The following is a 7,664-nucleotide window of genomic DNA, read 5'->3' as shown; positions in this document are numbered from 1 at the left end:
AGCCCCCCTCTCCCGCATTAATTCCGAAATTTTCACGGCGTACATTATTGAACCTAGATCGCACGTCCCATGAAAAATTTTGGAATTTCATTGTTATTTAAGGTGAAATGGACAGAATCACGGCACGTACTTCCTGTACATTAAGGTGTCCCATTAATAAAGGTCACAGGCCATCTATGGAACCGTTACTTTCACAGCTTCTGGAAAAAGATTTTGTTAACAAAAAAGGTAAAGAGGGATCGCTGAAATTCAAGATTTTAGGTTTGCCGCTAGAGGGCGTACAATTCATGGCTAAGTAGAAAAATAACTTTTTTTCTAAAATATACCTACCCAACAAACATGCATAAAAAATACATGCATCGAAATCTTGTATGAATTTTGCATCATTTTGATGCACCACATATTGCTCTAGTGAGTCTAGCTCATAAAATATGAGGCGGGTGACGGGGAACATCTCTTTGGGGAATTGAATGTAACTTGGTTTAGTTTAACGGATTTTTATTAACAGGTCTTGTTGGAAAGACCTCTCTTCGTGTAATCAGATTTTATGTAAATAGAATGTTTTTACTCAATCTAAATTTTTAAATTATGAGCCACAACAAAATAAAATGATTAAAACTTTAAATCAGAGAAATATGAATTAAATAATAAAAGAAACAATAATTATAATTTTATAGTTTTTTACGTGGTATTTCTTCTGTTTCAAATCCAACTTGGATGAGTATAAAGATGGCAATTTAAATTTGTGAATGTGCGTATTTTTGCCATATCTCTGCTTAGGAAACAGATATCAAAATGGGGTTTTCTGATATTTTAACTTTTTTCTTTTATTTGATAATATATAATTCTTATATCGTTCCACTTAAAATTTTCAAAAAAACCTGCAAAGTTTATGTTAATATCACCTCGCGTCATTTACCAATCATCACATTTACTAAAAAGGTTCGCTATTCATATAAAATCTGATTACACGAAGAGATCTCTTTCCAACAAGACCCACCTATTATGTGAAAATCAGTTTATCTAAACCGAAGTTACATTCAATTCCTCAAAGAGATTGCCCCCCCCCCCATATTTTATGAGAAATATGTGGTGCATCAAAATGATGCAAAATTCATACAAGATTGCGATGCATGTACCTTTTACGCATGTTTGTTGGATATATTTTAGGAAAAAACCATTTTTCTACTTAACCATGAATCGTACGCCGTCTAGCGGCAAACCTAGAAACTTGAAAATTATTTCCAGCGATTTCGCTTGGTCCCTTTTGTTAACCAAATCTGTTTCTCGAACCTGTGCAATTAACGGTTCCATACTATTACCTGTGACATTTATTCATGGGACACTCTATACATTTATTGAGCCATATTCAGACAGACCGCGTTAGTAGTGAGAGTGCAGCCATTCCCGCCTCTCTTTTTTCTGACTTCATGGTGCTGCGCTGTGAATGGTTGCGCCATTTTGTGGCGGCAAATTTGAATTTGTGCGAGAGATTTGAATTTCCGTCTGTCTGTCATTTTATTGCGGTAAATTTGAATTTGTGCGGGGGGAATTTTTTACTGTGATTGTCTGTGCATTTTTTCGTTTCGGTGCATATTTGGATTATTGTTCTTGCGCTTAAATAAGTTGTTACCACGAAAGTGTACGGGTCCAATGTGCAAGACATTTCCGTTGCGCCAGATTTGTAGTGGCAAGTCACGTAATATAGTTATTTATGCATCAAGGGCATTAAGGCGATATTTATGCCGAGGGCGACAGAGCCCGAGGGCCTCCGGCCCGAGGGATTGTCAGTCGCCCGAGGGTTAAATATTGAGTAATGCCTGAGGTGCATACAACATTTTATTTTTCATCGTCCCAAAGAATGCATTTCCACTATACAAATGTCATGATATATTGTTTGCCCAGCTTCATACGAATCAAGTTGTATCTGTTTTATGACATAATATAACTCCGTCAATCAATTTGACAGGCCGTTTGAGGGCATAATGAGATGACAATCCATTACGCCCTCTCATTATGCCCTTGGGCGTAATAGACTGCTTCATGTATCACATATGACAGATATAATTGACATATAATAGGCAAATGAGAAATAAAATAATTTATTAATCAAAGTTGTGCATCTAATTTGTTTTTATGAAAGGCGAACAACATAATGAACATAACGGCTACCGGTGAAAAGGTTAATTAATTAATTCAAGTTTATGTTTGCTGTTAAAACCCTAGGATACATTTTTGATTACACATTGCGGAACATCGGTAATTTATTACGGCAAATATCTCAAAGTTCAACTTATTAAATCAAAGCAAGCCTGAAGCACAGTTTGTTCCTGAATAAAATTGCGTCAAGCATCTTTCGAAATTAATTTGGGTCGTGACCACGAGATGGGCTTGAAACTCTTACTTGGTCTTAATTACATGAAATGATAAATTGTTTAAATTACAAAATGTGTAAAGAAAACTGAAATTGGAACGATATTATTTTTAACAATATACAGGGTCCTACAACAGTGCGTCCGTCTTTTCTAGCGCATACCTGGTAAAGAATATCAAAAAACCTTTTGTGCAAATGTCATCCATGGATGGTTGCGCATCTACAGAAATTATTTTTGAATGTACAGGGTACTGTTCCATTTTTACGATATCAATAGATAATTGATTTTTTTTTAATGGAACACCCTATATATTTTTAGTTCTTTCGATGTCATTTTTAACCTCTGCATGGAAACCTATTGACTTTTTGTTTTTTGTCATTCTTAATAAATTATTAATTCTTTTCCGAGTAATTGCCCATAGCACTTTGATAATTCGTAGCGACCTTGATTTTAAAGTTAAGAAATACATTTGATCAATAATGTTAATCTGAATAAGAGGAAACAGTTTGGTAACGAGGAAGTTGGATTTCAAAGTGTCCTAACTATTTTACTATTAACTATTTTTTTTTAAATGGAGCTACCACTATTTTATTTCTATATTCGGTGGTATTTTGTGTGTTCTTCAATTTTTATAAGGGATGTCTTGTGCCTAAACTCCTTAGTTTTTAGGTTATTCAATATTTTTCACATACATAATTACAAATTAATCAATTACATGTTTAGAAACCGGTGTATACCGTGATATTAAAAAAACAGAAGGGTGCCCGAAAGCAAGCGTCACAAATAAATTAATTATCTACTGCAAGGGTACTCCGTATTTCCTATTAAAATAAGATTAATTAAAAAGGCGAATTTCGAAAAAGATGAATAAATAATCTTGTTTTACCCCGAATAAGGAGTACACTTGCAGCAAATGATAATCTTATGGCACTTGTTTACTGTCTGGAATTATTTGGTTTTTTATTACCACGGCTTACTCCTATTTATAAACAGGTAATCAATTAACGTGTAGCTATTTTTGTGAAAAACATTGAATAACCTAAAAAATACTGGGTTTTTGCACAACAAATTGAAGTGCACACAAGAGACTTACGAATAGAGGAATAAAATAGGGGTAATCTCATTTGAAAAAAAAAGTTATGGCATTTTGAAATATGGAAATTTTACTATTTTTGTGTACACCCTATATCACTAAATCCAACTTTCTATTACCAAAGTGTTGCCTTTTATTCAGATTTATTGATTAAATCTATTTCTCAACTTTAATCAAGGTCGCTACGATTTATCAAAGTGTGAGTGGCTTATAGAGAATTATTCGGAAAAAAATTAATAATTTAGCGGCATTGACAAAAAACCAAGTAGTCAATATGTTTCCATGCAAAACGTTAAAAAATGATAGATCGAATCAGCTAAAAATATACAGGGTGTTCTATTAAAAAATCCTCTGTGTATTGATGCCGTAAAAATGTGTCAAAAATAATTTTTGTAGATGCGCAACCATCTGTTGGTTGGTCACGAGAAGTGCGTTAGTTCCGTTTCGGTTTTTCTACGTAAAAATAGAAGTTCGTAGTTGGTTGAAATGTCCTTCGGAAGCTATCGAAACTGTGGTGATAGGGTGTTTTCAATCGGGGAGGAAAGTAAAAGGCGATTCCATTTACACATTTCTGTCCTAGGGGAATCTCAAATAGAGACAATTTCTAGGGGAATCAATGGAATTTTAGAAGGAATTTGGTTACCTAATTTATTGTGTTTCAATCGCCGGGAATGAAAATATCTTAAGAGTATCATATCAATTTCACTTGGTGGTTAAACAGCTCATTTTGATTTTCTTTTATAAATTAAACAGTTCTATTTTAAAATAAGGATCCTGTAACCGGAAATGTCGTATACGCCGAAATCGACTATCTAAACCTACCTTGTTATGTTACAAGTTAATTAATTCTTGGAGTTTTTATTCACTATTATTTCTATGTTTCAATAATGTCTCAATACTTTCTTTCACTAAAAACTTGTCAACCCATGCCAATACAGTAAACTGATGTTGGTCAAAGTGCCTTTGCTTATTCATCCCTTGCGTAACCAAATTGAGTGCAGAATTACATTAGATACCTACATTTCAAAAGAATTAGCTGATAAGATATTTTCTAATCGTTTTACATATCGTACTTTGACCATCACCGTGCTCTCTTTACTTATTTGTTAACCAATCATCTTAAAAATCTATCTTCCCGTTACAATCCAGATATTATGGCCACTTATAAATTTTCCATTAGTCAACAAAGTTTTTATTTTAGGTGGATTGCGATTGCAATAAGATTTGACTGAGAAGATCGAATTTTTGTCAGTTTGATACAAAATAATTTCATTTCTATGCCAAATGGTTGCACACTTTAGAAAATTTTGCAGAATTTATGTAAAGAAGTCAATTAGACTTCTTAAGAATGACGAAAACCAGGCATTCGAACAATATATGCGACACCAACACCTCACAATAGAAAATGAAGGTTTCAAAATCAGCTTGAATTTATCCTCATATTATGAACATAATTTTTACCCAAAAATACACTTACATGAATATTGAACGAGCTGTTTAGGAGGACCAGTGCACTGATTCGCATGGAATACACTAATATACTAAAATTATATTGAATTACAATGGGGTTTTCCGCGTTTTTTCAAAAACCTTGAAAATGAACTCCAAGCACATTAAAAAAATTAGTGGTACTCATTTTTTTGTCAAGAGAAATCGTTGTGATTAGCAAACACGATTTTAAAATGAACGGCGTTTGAAAAGTTTCGAATGACCGCCACGTTGCAGTGACGTCACTACGCGCGTTGGCGCTCAGCCGTAGCATTGCTTACAATCGATTCAGAGAAAGAAAACGTCGTTTTGACGGAAAAAAGCGTCGAATAATTATTGCATTTGTACCTGAGCGTGATAGCAGAAGTCATCGCGAACCTAATAAATTGTATATAAACGTCCCAACAGGAAATATACGAAAAAAGTTCGACGTGATACCGCGAGTTTTGACATCCCATTTGTATTGTTGAGAAGACGATTTTAATTAATTAAAGTACATAATGTCGATTTACTTTCAGTCAGTTATCGACGTCCATCGATATGTAATATTGTAATTGTAATTCAGAATAACCATTCCGCAGCATAAAAAAGGAATATTTCAGAGGTCATATTCGTACGCGATTGCTCATGTATATAATACTTTGCCAGCAGATGTAAAATGTTATGTACCAGATAAATTCAAAGTTAGTGTTCGTCGACTCCTCCTAAAAACATCCTAAAAACATAATAAATATGTAAAATATTTCCGTGTTAAAAACAATTAACAGCTTACTTTGTAAACCACATCTTGATTGTCAAATTCTTGTTTCTTGAGTTTTAAATGTACTACTCCATTTTTTGTTTCACTTTTTGTATGTATCATGACCTGTCTAGTTAAATACACTAACATAAAATAAATTAAAGGTTGAGTGGAAGAGCAGACACGGATGATATCCCTGTCTGAACTCCGCCATTTAGACAGGCTCTGTATAGAAATTGTCTATTAAAGTCATTTATTATTATTATTTACTTCGAACTCTGTTCTGGGCATATTTGTGCCCTTACAGCGCACACATTTTTCTCTATTTTCACTTCCACATATCCAACACCCTAATTTTCTCGTTGAAATCCGTAAGGTGCATACTGTATTAGGTACCTACACTATACCTTGCACTATACACACATAACTTGATGTTATACTTCCTATGAACCATAACAGATTTGCTTCTGGGCTTTGACTCCACTCAAACGAATGGCATGGAAAAACTCACTTTTCGAGAAAAAGGCGGCGACCATTAACACTTCAACCTTTGGCAGACTATCTAACTGCCCCTTTACGAACCAGTCAAAACTCAGTTTATGGCAGATTGCCATAATAAGTCGAATCTAAATAAATAAATAAATAAATAAATAAATAAATCGAACTCCTATCAGTGTCATGCACTAATATAACTCCCGATCGGCAACCCGCGTAGTGACGTATGCAACGCTCGGCCAATATCGGCATGTCGTCGGTTGCATGACAAAATTTGAAAGTTTTACGATATTATATGTTGTTTATTGACATGCTGCAATTAGGAAAAAAAGTTTTGTATATGAGATGTTTAATTACAGGTTATAAACTTTACAGTAAGACACAAAAAAGTTACAATATTTTTTTTCAGGAAGACCCTATTTGTTTCGCTAGTGACGATAACAACGAGATCACGTGTGGCCAACAGGTTTGCCGAGTCCTTCAAATTGTGAAAAGGAATCATTCACCAAAATTGAAATATTCTATCCTTTATTTGAGTAAATTTCCACAAAAATTTCGACTCCACGTACGTACCCACGTTCAAAGGTATAAAATTTGGAAGGTGGAAGGTGGAAAAATTTCTCAATTACTCAATCAAGAAGAGTTCGTTATTGTCACTGCGTGCCTGCGATAGTCTGTCCGTTCATCTGTTCGACTGGCCGATGCATATATCTACCAAAGATTTAATTTCTTGGCCAAAAATTTAGAAGCAAAAGAAAACGATTACCTTCGGTAATTAACGTTGACCATTATACTTCGCATCTAACTCTTTCAAACGTGAAAATTTGTTTCTTCCTTAGTTACCATATCTCATGGCACTTTTGGTGCGCAACAGGGTGCGCAAGAAGCGGAGATGGTTGATCTATTTAATAACGATCTAGAGGAAACAAACAAATTATCGACGAAAATCCGCAACTGATATAGTGTGATATACAATTTTTAGCATACGCACGTTAGTAAGGGAGGTATTGAATTGGGGTAAAAAATCCCGTTTTCAATTAATACAATTTTGTGGTTGTACCGATTGGAATAATAATAACCATCTTTTCCAGTACATGATGGTTATAAAATAAAACAAGTCCATTAATATTACAGCTTACTCGTTCTTCTTTGCTGCATTACTTTGAGAAGGTAGCGGCCACTGCAGCGCGCGCTAACGATGGTTCTGTGGTACTAATGATAAATGTTATATACATATAGTAAGTATACAAATACTTCTAAAACTGAAACTAATCTTAAACCTGCACTTATAATATTATCATTATACCTACACGTTTGCACGGTAATGAACGCATTATGAAGGTGTAGAAGTTAACTCATCTGTATATATATAAATATAAATATATACAGGGTGGTGTTTTTAAGGAAACCATTAGAAGTATTTCAGGAACGGTTTGGAATTTTGATTCGGGACTGATTCTTTTTGATCGATTAT

The sequence above is a fragment of the Photinus pyralis genome, unplaced genomic scaffold (assembly GCF_008802855.1).
Source record: "Photinus pyralis isolate 1611_PpyrPB1 unplaced genomic scaffold, Ppyr1.3 Ppyr1.4_LG3b, whole genome shotgun sequence".
Taxonomy (NCBI): Eukaryota; Metazoa; Arthropoda; class Insecta; order Coleoptera; family Lampyridae; genus Photinus; species Photinus pyralis.
The sequence above is the reverse complement of the archived record's forward strand: the minus strand, read 5'-3'. Positions refer to the sequence as shown.